Here is a 12,363-nt window from a genome sequence, read left to right on the forward strand (position 1 = left end):
CTTCGGTCCAAATGAATATCTAAATATTTTACTTGGTTACTTTGCGGGATGTATTTATCGTTAAGCTAATAGGTGGAAAAGTATCATTTCGAAGTGGAAACGTTGTATGTATTGATTTACTTTCATTTACTATTATTCTCCATGAGTTGAACCAATTTTGAAGATGATTATTAAAGTATTTTTAAATTATTTCTGATGCTATTGTTGGGTCTGAGTGTGTTGTTAGAATTACTGTATCATCTGCGTATGTTGCTGTCAGAATGTTTTCAAAATTAGGTAAGTCCGAGGTATACAGTAGATAAAGATTTGGACCGAGAACACTGCCCTGCGGCACTCCTGCTTTTATTAGCTGGCGTTTTGATTTATTCCTATTTATTCTAACTTGAAATGCCCTGTTTTGCAGATATGACCGCAGTATTTCTAGTGGTGTACAGGAAAAAAACTTTTAAGCTTATGTACGAGCTTATGTCTTTTTAGCCCTTCATGCCATACTCTGTCGAATGCCTGGGCTACATATACCACTTAATTCACCTGCTCTATCGTGGAGTGATTATACCTAAAACTAAATTAATGGTTTTGAATCAACGTTTCATTTTTAATGATTGAGTCAATTCTGTCTAAAATTAATTTTTCGAAATTTTTTGATAATACTGGTAGAAGGCTGATGGTTCTATATGATGTTACATTTCCTGCTTGTTTACAAGGTTCAGGTATTAGTATTATCTCAGCTATGTTCCATTGAGTGGGAAAATATCAGAGACGCAAGCAGGCATTGTAAACAATTGTTATAAATCTAATTGCTATTGTAGGTAACATTTTAATCAATAAAATTAATAATAATAAAAAAAAAACATTTTAATCATTTTTCCTGTAATATTGTCAAAACCGGGGACCTTCCTATTTTTAATATTATTAATTATTTGCAATACTTCCTCAATTTTTATTAATTTGATTGGTGTGCTATCTTGTACATCTGAGCTTTCCAGTAACATTTCTTCTTCCTGTTCGAAGATTATTCTTTGGTGGGGTGTGAATACTGTACTGAGATATTCTGAAAACGTTTTAGCTTTTTCTTCGTCAGATTTGACCTATTTTCCTGCAGGTTTGTTAATAGGTGGAATAAATGTAACTGGTCTTTTAAGACGTTTGGTGGCTTTCCATAGTATATAATCCGTTGCTTCTGTTGGGCTTAGAGTTTTGAGATAGTTCTGTGTTTTTATTTTTATTTTCCTCGTATAACAATTTTTTCAGTACTTTAGTTGCTTTGTTTACTTTTGTTTTATCTTGACTCGATCTAGTTATCTGGTACCTTTTCCTTAATAATCTTTTTTCTATAATTTTTTGGAGTATTATTTTGGAATTGATTTGCTGATTTTCTTTATTATTTGTAGTCGTAGTAGAATCTTTGTTAATATGTACCAGTATGTTGGTTCTCCTGTGGAAATTTGAAAGTAGTTGTTTTTATGTGGTGTTTCATATAGTACTCTGTCTCGGTATGTTGGAGTTGGTGATCTTGAACCTCACCACAGATGCTTGGCATTATAATCGCTTCCTGCTATAAATCGATTTCCGAGGGAATGGAAGAAATTTGTCAAGTTTTCGTTTATTATTGTTTTATTCGGAGGGCAATAAACAGCTGTTATAGTTATAGGGCTTTTATTGTCGTTTATATTTACACTAGTCACTTGCAGGTAAATCTCACTGGTGTGTGTTTGGATGTGACGACTTATTTTGGTTTTGATAATGATTGCAGTGCCTCCATGTGCTTTATCGAGTAGATGATTTGTTTTGTGTACTATATAATTTGAAATGAAGAGATCATTTTTACTTGTAAAGTGAGTTTCTGATACTAGCATGATGTCTATATTTTCGTGGATTAAAAATGCTTTTAATTCGAGGTGTGGGGTATGAGCCCATTTGCATTCCAGATAGCTATTTTCAAATTTTTCATTGTTGAAACAATTTATTAACAAGTACAATCAGTTTTACTAATGTATCCATTGTGAGTGTTATTTTTTCCAACATATCAGCGAGTTTATCGAGTTTATTATTTGTGTTTATTTCGTTGGTGTAATTACTTACATTTGCTTGAACAGCTGTTTGTTTTGATATTTCTATCTCTCTCTGATCGTTTTGTTTTGATATTACCTGTGCATATGTTATATTTGGTTGAGCTCTATTAACTATGGTATTTAAATTTGAATTTGACTAAACTTGTCTATTGTTTTGATTTAGTATTTTATCTCTTAGACTTGGATACAATTTTTACTGCAACTGTTTACGTATTGGACATACTTTGTAGCTTGCAGTGTGATTACCTTGACAATTTGCACATCTTATTTCTTTGATTTTTTTCTTTATTGTACATTTTTCCGTTGGATGCTGTTTAGCACATTTCACACATACTGCACTTTTAAAACAATAGTTTTTTGTGTGCTTGTACTCTTAGCAGTTATGACATTGCGATATTTCTCTTTTAACGTTCGGCTGTTCAAACTTTTGGATTTCGTAAAAAATGTTAATTCAATCTTGAGACATTGAATAAAAACAGATTTAGGAGGTGAAATTTAAGGGTGGTTTTCATTCTTTAAATATGAATTCCCGCAAATAAAAAAAATATGTGTCAAATATTTTTCAAAACTCTACCCCTCTGCCAAGTTTCAAAAAAATCGGAGGCGGAGGGCAAGTATCTCTCCTTTGTAAGACGAGGAGATCCACCGCCATCTAGTAAACTGAAACTGAAAACTGAAACTTCGATTTCGATTACGAGTTCAAAATGAACCGAGCTACGATTAATCGGTGGCTCAAATAATCGATTAAATAATCGATTAATTACGAAAATAATCGATCGATTATTAGGCCCTCGCCACATATGCGCACGTACGAGGGCGTACAAACGCGTACAAATCGCTGAAAATTGTGAATCGCTGAAAAATTGTGAAGTGCAAGAATAAAAGATTGAACGAAGTTCAATATAACAATCATTCAAAAACATTTAAGTTTTAAAGTGATGGAAATATCTCTGAAGATGATGATTCACAGAGTAAAAATATGTTAGTTGAGGATTCAACTACTGAAGTTATAGTTACAGAGCTAAATAGTGGCATACCACCTGATAAATTTAGTGTTGTGATACCTAATAATGATTCCCAATCTATTAAACCTGATAAGCTTGTCGATAGTTCCCAAGACAGTTAGATCTCTCCCACACGAGTTATGAGCATTCTCAACCCTGAAATTCACTTTGCCAAATTAGATAAACCTGCAAACTCATTAAACACATACTCACCAACAAACGCTGGCCCATCGTATAGTCTTTATTGAACCTTTGGACAAGACTTTAACAAAATCAAGACTGAATGCCACAAAAATTTGTCAACTTCTTGCTAACTCGAACGGTAATTCTTTTTTTCCTGGCTGTATCCAATCCTCTGGTCCTCAAAAAGTATCCATTTCACTTAAAACTAGTCAAGCTGCAAATAAACTTATTCATGATCCTAAACAGGCTTCTAATAATCTCAGAGCTTCTATTCCTCTCTCCCGTTGTAATAAACAAGGTCGAATAAAGGATGTTCCTCTTGAATTCTCAGCCTCACAGCTTTTGAACATAATCCATTCTCCCATTCCTATAACTAAAGTTAGGCGACTTCATCGTAAAGGGATCAAACCTGATGGCACTATTGAACTTATTCCTACTCAATCTGTTAAACTTACATTTGATGGTTAGTCTCTACACCAAATGTATATATCTACTCTGCAAGTCACCCAGTTTCAACTTATATTCTTCTTTCCAAGATCTGTTTCAATTGTTTCATATTTGGACATCTCAAGAGTGAATGTAAAGGCAAGGCTCTCTGCTGTAATTGTTGCAGACTTCAACACAACACCACAATCGCCCAACGGATATGTGTCCTCGACTAAACCTAACCCCTGTTTGCATTAATTGTAAAGGTCATCACTCACCCATATCTAACAATTGTCCTGAATACTTATACCAACAAGATGTTAGAAAATTTACAGCTGATAATAACTTGTCAATGCAAGAGGCTCTTAATACTCTCCTCCACGTTATTCTTCTAAATCTTTTGCAATCTTCAAAAAAAAAAGAAAATTGCTCACAACTCAATACCTCCTCCCACTACACCAGCTCATTTCCCTTATCTTCACTATAACCCACCCAGTCTACAACCACTAAATTCATCTCCCTGTCCATCTTCTCCTAACTTTTATGCCACGTACAATCATTCAACAAATTCAACAAACTCAAATACTTCTAATGCTCATTTCATTGATCAAAATAATTATCCTCACTCCAATCACTCCAAACATAACTCAGTATATCAACTCATACTCTTCATGTATATCCCCTCAGTCTCAGCAACACTCATCATCCTCATCATCAAATTCTTTTCCTTCTTTACCACCTCAAATGAGCTTATCTCAACCATCAAGCTATAACACTCAAAATACAAGGTCCATGTCATCAAATATAGAGGACAGACTACGACGTGAGAAATCTATGTCACCTACATAGGCCTTCGTCACCTACCTACCCATCTTTTTGCCCTTCCAATGTTGTTAATGGATATAATTCTCCTTCTTTTAATATTCAATCAGAACTAGACTATGTTGTGTTTGAAACTCCTAAAGATGCCTCACAGGCTTTATTCATACTATTAGAGGTAACAAACAAATTTATATTACCTTTAATTGCTCAATCTGATGCTAATAATGCAGCTAAACTCAAAGACCTCCTAAGTTCTATTGTCAAAATATGCTCAAATGATGGCCCACACAACTAAATAAACAAAGATTCTTCGTATTTTTCTATGGAACTGCAACTCTTTTTTTCAAAGACGCCCTTTTCTGGAAGGCATTTCCGATGATTTCGATGTATTTATTCTTCTGGAAACAAAAGCTAAAGAAAAATATGAAATGAAATTGAGAAATTTTACTTTTATACGCAGAGATAGACTTGATAACAATGGCGGAGACGTTCCAATAGCTATTAAAAATAACCTTTTATTTAATACTAAAGAAACAATCCCTAACTTCCCTGAAATTCTAGAGACGATAGCCATTACAGTTAAACTCAATAATACAGACCTTACTATTGTAGCAGTTTACAGACCGCCAAACAATCATTTTCCTACTTTGAACTGGAAGCCTCATAGACTCATTTTCCCACTATAAATCCATCTTCATTGGAGGCGACTTTAATTGCTATAATGAAGTTTGGGGTAGTAGAACCACTGATAACATAGGACATAGTCTCTATGATACATTCATAGACAATGACCTTCTCCTTCTCAATGATGGATCTCCAACCTTTATCAGTAAGATAAATCCAAACAATCCTACCCATTCAGATCTTTCCTTCATTTCACCGCAATTATTTAATCTTTGCGAATGGCCTGTCAGCGATGATAACCTTGGCAGTGATCATTATCCTCTGCTCATTAACATCGGTATCCCACATCCCTCCCCACAATCATCACCAAATTTGAGATACAACCTTAGAAAATTTAAAAACACATCTAACTGGTTACCCTTCAGTAATTATCTAAAGAACATAGCTTTTGATTCTACTTTTAAGAACATCTCGGATAAATATGATCATATAAACACTATTCAACAAGCCGTTGAAATTCCTTCCTCGTCGACCATCACATTTAAAAAAAGGCAATAAAAGAAAGAAATTATGCACTAGAAATCCCAATGCTCCTTGGTGGGATACTGAGTATGATGAAGCCAATAAATTAAGAAAAGACGCATTAAAGAACTTTCGTCATGACCCGAGATTAATTAACGAACTTATAATTGCAGAAAGACACGCTAAACAGGTTTTCAAACAGACAAAAGCCTCGACCTTCTTAAAATTCTGTGAAACAATAAACCCATCAACCCCAATCACAACCATATTTCAAACTATTAAAAAATTCCGACACCGCTCTTTAGGAGCAAACCAAGCTCATACCAATAACAAAAATATTCAAGCTCAAGAAGCTATGATATATTCAATCTGTCCAAGTTCTTGTACTCCTAACGACTTTCCTCAATTTTTTATTGATGATGATTCATGAAGATCGGCTAATAACAAGTTTAGACCAATTTCTCTCGCCTCGGCCCCTTTAAAACTTTTTGAGAAAATGATTCTCACTCGCTTATCGTGGTGGCTTGAATATAATGTCAAGCTTCCACTTTCACAATTTGGTTTTCGTAAATCAAGATCCTGCTTAGACAATTTATCTATCCTAACCACCAAAATCTATACTGGCTTTTCAAAAGGCCTTTACACTGCTGTAGCATACCTAGACATAAAATGCGCTTTCGACGACGTCAATCCTACCTCTCTAGTTCATCTATTGAGTTATATAGGCATTCCAAAGTTATTATGTAAATTTTATTTTAACCTCACATCAGAAAAGAGCATCTACTTTAAAATTAATGGAAAGATTATTGGTCCCTTTTTAACAAGGAAAGGCGTTCCGCAAGGTAGCATTTCCAGTCCAACTCTATATAGTATTAGTGTTAGCCAACTTATTCTTATTCTTACAAACTGTGAATGCCTTCAATTCGCTGACGATATTGCATTAATAGCAATCGCTCCCGATCCTAATATTGCCCTGAATATCTTAGAACGTAATTTATCTAGAATGAATATATTTCTTAAAAAAATTGGTCTATCCTTATCGCTTGAAAAAACCAAATGAGTCATTCACACCAACAAAGTCGAGGATCTCTCAGACTTATCACTAACAATAAACTCAACAAAAATACCGGTCTCATCCAGCGCTAAGTTCCTCGGAATGACGTTAGACAAAAGCCTTTCGTAGACTTCTCATCTAAATTATTTGATTGGAAAAACCTCCTTAGGTATAAATATAATCAGATCGCTGCGCACCACTTGGTGGGGTGGTCACTCTAGATCGCTACTATTGATTTACAACGCAATTATTTCTGCTACTATTGATTTTGGTCTTTGTTGCATTCCCCGTAGCTCATCGAATTTTTTCAAAAAAATTAACGTTATTCAAAGACGTGCGTTATTCTTAGGATTGCGTTAGGTATGAGGAATTCAACCCCCAACAAGATTGTCTATGCTGAATCTCGAATTTATCCCGTACATCTGAGACAAAATAAACTCTCCTTCAACTATATTCTCCGCTCGCTCTCAATTACCAACCATCCTTCTATTTCTGCTATATGTCAGTTAGCTGATTGTACAAACAATAGCTCCCCTAAATATCTACGCACTCTTCCTCTTCTTACTGCATACTTAGAACTAAAACCATTCCGAAATAAGTTATATTTAAGCCCCATCCCTCCTAAATGTAACAACGTTTTCTCCTTTGAAGCTCAACAAGTCCAAACATCCATTATCTTTGATAAAGGTTTTATTATTGCTAAGGCTGACGATCCCGACAATGAATTCAATATACAATTTCATGACCTTCTAAACTCTCATACACCCTTCTATACTGATGAATCAAAAAAAGGTCCTGGGCTTTATGTCGGATTAGCAATTTATAGTCTTGAACCTCTTAATGTTAATTTACAATTTAGGATAGACTCTCATGCTTCTATATTCTCAGCCGAAGCTTTTGCAATCCAACTGACACTGCAATTCATTATTTTAAAAAAAATAAGCAAAGCCATAATTTTTACTGATTCTTTAAACTGTCTTACATCCATCTTATAAAATGGATGCATGGTCGAGACATCTCACATCACAATTTTTAGAATAAAACTTCGATTTTTAGAACTACTAGAAAATAATCAAGAGGTCATCCTTGCTTGGGTCCCGAGCCACGAAGGTATTTCTGGTAATGAAATAGTAAATGACTCTGCTAAAAAAGCGATAGGTACAGGCTTTTCCCCATCCCTTCTCTTGCCATACACCGACTTCCAACAGTTCACCAATGAGTGCTGTAAAAATCGCTTCTTTGAATATTTATTGAACACCGATACTAACAAAGAGTTACAATATTTCCAAAATTACTTTAATAAAGCTTCAAAACCTTGGTTTTTTTAACAATTACCATTGAAGAACACAGATAGTTTCCATCACTCGTATGAGAACAAATCATTATAATTTAGCTTTTAGCCTTCACAGAAAGCATTTGGTAGATTCCCCCATTTGTGCCTGTGAATCAGATGTAGAAGACCTTAATCATGTACTATTTTGTTCATGTGAACGCTTTGCCGAACAACGCAAAATATTACTACTCAAACTTAACAAATTGAAAATCTATCCCCCTTACACCATCTCCCAATTTCTTGCAGATAATAAACCGCATATTATTGACCTATGTAAATTCCTTAAAAATTCAGAAATATTTCTTTAATTTTTTCTTACTTTCTCTATTTAATAACATTTACTTCTACTTCTATGATCAATTCATCTATTCTCGCCTTTCTTCAACACATTTGATACTTACTTACTTACTTGCCTTTTCTTTTCTTTCGAATTGCTCTACCCAAATAAAACGCCAATTTGAATCACGTGCGCAAACGCATTAAGTCAGTTGATGGCCGTATGAGAGACAGCAGCGATGAGCATTCGGTCACCCATCATAAACTTCTTTTTTTCCTATTCGTAACGCATCTAGGTTTGTTGTACACTTGTGGCTGTTCTATCATTATACCGTGTCCGAATTTCGCGTTTCAAATTCGTTTTGTTTAAAAGAGGGAAAATAAGTAAATTCTCAATTGTTCAATATGTAACTATTGTCTGATCATACATTGATGTTAGCCTCGGGAAGTACTGATTATATATTTTCAAGTACGATTCGATATGTAGCCTAGTAGTAAGAGTAAAAATTCAAAGAAAGAGATATTGTAATAAATATAATTTATATTCGGAGGTTAGATTTCACTCGAGGGGAGTGTGGACGTGTCTTGGATGTGAGCGCGAGTTTTGGTGATAAAGTCAAAGAGGAAAAGTGTTTGAGGAGAGAAATAGAGGTGAAAAGAGCGTGGAGGTGGAGGAGGAGTGGAGAAGAGAGAGAGAGAGGCCTGGAGAAGAGCAGGAAAAAGCAGAGAGAAAGGAATAAAGAAAAAAATAAAAGTTGAGGTTAAGAGAGAAAATCAGAAAGCGGGAAAGGCAGGCAGAGAGGAGGGGCGGTAAGAAGTAAAGGCAGAGACAGAAAAGGTAAGACAGGGAATAAAGGTGGGATCACGGGTAGTTATAGAGAGTCGAATTAAGGCGTACGGGATAGGATGGAAAGATTTGTGTCAACAGAAAAATTAAGAGATAAAGGTGGAAGGTTGGATAAGAAAGGCCCAGAGGAGGAAAAGAAGAAAAGAGTAAAGGTGGTGAGGGGGGAGAGAGAGCGGGGAGGGGCTGAGGGAGAATAATAGAGGAGAAATGAGAGAGGCAAAGAGATGTAAGAGTGAGAGCGAGGGAAGCGAGATGGATGGGGAGGGGGGAGAAGGATTGGACAACACGATAAGAGAAGTGGGAAAAAGTAGTGGTGCAGAAGAAATAATGGAAAAGAAACGGACAGACATAAGGGAATTAAGAGAGGTCTGGGAGGACGAAAGGAAAGAATGGACAGAAATGTTTAAAGAAATAATGGGAAAAATGGAAAGAATGGAGGCAGAGGGGAAAAGAAGAGAAGAAAGGTGGGAGAAGGAAATAGGAAAAGTTAGGAAAGAACAAGAGAGAGAGAGAGAAGAAAGAAAGAAAGAGACGAAAGAAGAAAGGGAAAAAGCAGAACGTAGAGAAAAGAAACTGCAGGAAAAATGGGGAGAGAGGATGGACCAGTTGGAAGAGGAGTGCGTGAAACTAAAAGAAAGCATAGAAGGAGGAAACAAGAAGCAAAGAGGAACAAAAGTAGGCAATAAGGAAGAATTAGAGCATATGAGAGAAAAAATGGATAGAGAAAGTAGGATAAACAATATAATAGTAACAGACTTAGAGGGTGAGTTAAAATGGGAAAAGAAGGGAGAGGCAGAGGTCTGGTTAAGGGAGGTACTAGAAATGAAAGGAGAGATAGTGAATCTGAGAAGAATAGGAGGAACAGCGGAGAGAGATGATCGGAGAGAAAGAAGAAAAAACATGTTGCAAATTAGATGCGCGTCATGGGAACAAAAAGAAGGAATTATGAAGAAGAAAAAGAATCTGGCACAGAAAAAGATATACATAGATCAGGACTGGACGTGGAAGCAGAGAAAGGTAAGAGAGGAAGTAAGAAGGAAAGCGAAAGAAATAAGAAGTAAAGGAAAAGAGGTAAAGATGTGGTATAACGGGGTGAAATCAGAAGAAGAAGAATGGTGGTGGAGCGAGAGAGAGGAAAAAATGGTAGGAAAGGGGGTGGAATGGTTTCGAAAACAATAGAGATAAAAGAGAGAGAGAGAGAAGAGAAGGGAGAGAGAGGGGAGAAAGGCAGTAAAAATACTATTCTGGAACGTGGCGGGGGTGAGGAGCATGGTGGAAGACGACTGGGAATATGTTAGGGAATTCGACATAATAGGGCTAACGGAAACCTGGGTGAAGAGGCAAGGGGCAAGAACTGGTGTGGAGAAACAACTGAAAGGGTACAGCATAGAGTGGAGGGACTCAAGAAGAGAAGGAAGAAGGGGGAGAGAAATAGGGGGAGGAATAATGGCGGTAAGAGAAAGGAAAGGGATGAATAAGGTAGAATGGAAGAAAGAAAGGACAAGTGAGGTAATAGTAGGAGAAATAAAGATCGGCGGGAGGAAATACATGATAGCATCAGTGTATATGCAACATGAGAAGAAGGAAAACTATGAATACCTAAGTGAAGAGATAGAGGAGAACAGAGGAAAAATAATAATTATAGGAGGAGACTTCAACGCAAGAACAGGAAACGAAGGAAGAGAATGGGAGACAGAAGAAAACCTAGAAGAAATAAAGGCCAAGGATAAAGTGTTAAACGCAGAGGGAGAAGAAATGATAAAATGGCTAGGAGAAATGGGCTTAGTGATAACGAATGGGAGAAAAGAAAGAGATGAAGAGGGAGAAATAACATATATAGGAGCGAGAGGAATGTCAACGATAGACTATGTAGTAGGTAACGAGGAAGGTGATGAGGCGATAAAAAAGGTTCAAATAAAGGAGAGGGTAAAGTCGGACCACTTACCAATAGAGGTGGAACTGGGAGACAAAATAGCGGAAGAAAGAAAAGAAGAGGAAGAAAGAATGATAGACGACTGGCGTGAAGAAGGTATAAGGGAGTATTAGAGATGGATAGACGCAATAGAGAGAACAGATAAATGGAAAGATATAAAAAATAGAGTGAAGAACGCAGTTGTAAAAAAGAAGATAAGGGAAAAAAAAGGATAAAAGAAAGCTGGTGGAGAAAAGAATGTAAGGCAAAAAGGGATAGGGTGATGGCAGAGTTAAATAAGGTAAGAAAAGGGGAAGGAGACAGAGGCAAATACCTAGAAGCAAAGAGAGAATACAGAGAGGAAAGAAGAAAAGCAAAAGAAGATGAAGGGAAAAGAGTGGCAGAAGAAATAAGAACAGATAAGACGAGAAGAAAATTCTGGGATAAAGTGAATGGCAATAGGAAGATAAGAATTGGATTAGACGAAAATATAGGAAAAGAAGAATGGATAAAGCACTTCAAGGAACATTTGGGAGAGAAAGAACAGGAAGAAATTAAAGGGGAAGAAACCGAAGACAGCGAAGGAGAGGAAGGTGAAGAAATCAAAGAAAGAGAAGTAAAAGAGGTAATAAGAAAAATGAAAAAGAAAAAGGCGACAGGAGAAGATGGTATAGCAAATGAAGCGTGGGTGGAAGGCACGGAAGGCTTGATAAAAGATATGACAAAATGCTTAAATGGAATATGGAACGGAGAAGGATATCCGGAAGAATGGAGGAAGGGAATAATAGTACCAATATATAAGAAAGGGAGGAAAGAAGAAGTAGGAAACTATTGAGGAATAACGCTGATGGATACGGGATATAAAATATATGCGGAAATACTGAGAAAAAAGCTGGAAAGAGAACTAGAAGCTAAAGAAACGCTAAGTGATACGCAGATGGGATTTAGGAAGAAAAGAGGAACAATGGACGCGATATTTATATTAAAAACAATAATAGGAAAGGCAATAAGGGAAAAAGGAGGAAAACTGTTCGTCTTCTTTGCAGACATGAAGGCCGCTTTTGATAAAATAAAGAGGAAGAAAATATGGGAAACAATGAAAGAGAAAGGGAAAATAGAAAAATTAGGAAAAGAATAGAAGAAATATACAAGAAAACAGGGAGTAAGGTAAAAGTTGGAGGAGAAATAATTGGGGAGTTTGAGACTTACAAAGGCGTAAGGCAAGGGTGCCCTTTGAGCACCACGCTATTTAATCTTGCCTTCGCCGACCAGGAAGTGAAGATCAAGC

This window comes from Phymastichus coffea, unplaced genomic scaffold, assembly GCF_024137745.1.
Source record: "Phymastichus coffea isolate CEN01 unplaced genomic scaffold, Cenicafe_Pcof_1.1 PCOF00003, whole genome shotgun sequence".
Classification (NCBI taxonomy): Eukaryota; Metazoa; Arthropoda; class Insecta; order Hymenoptera; family Eulophidae; genus Phymastichus; species Phymastichus coffea.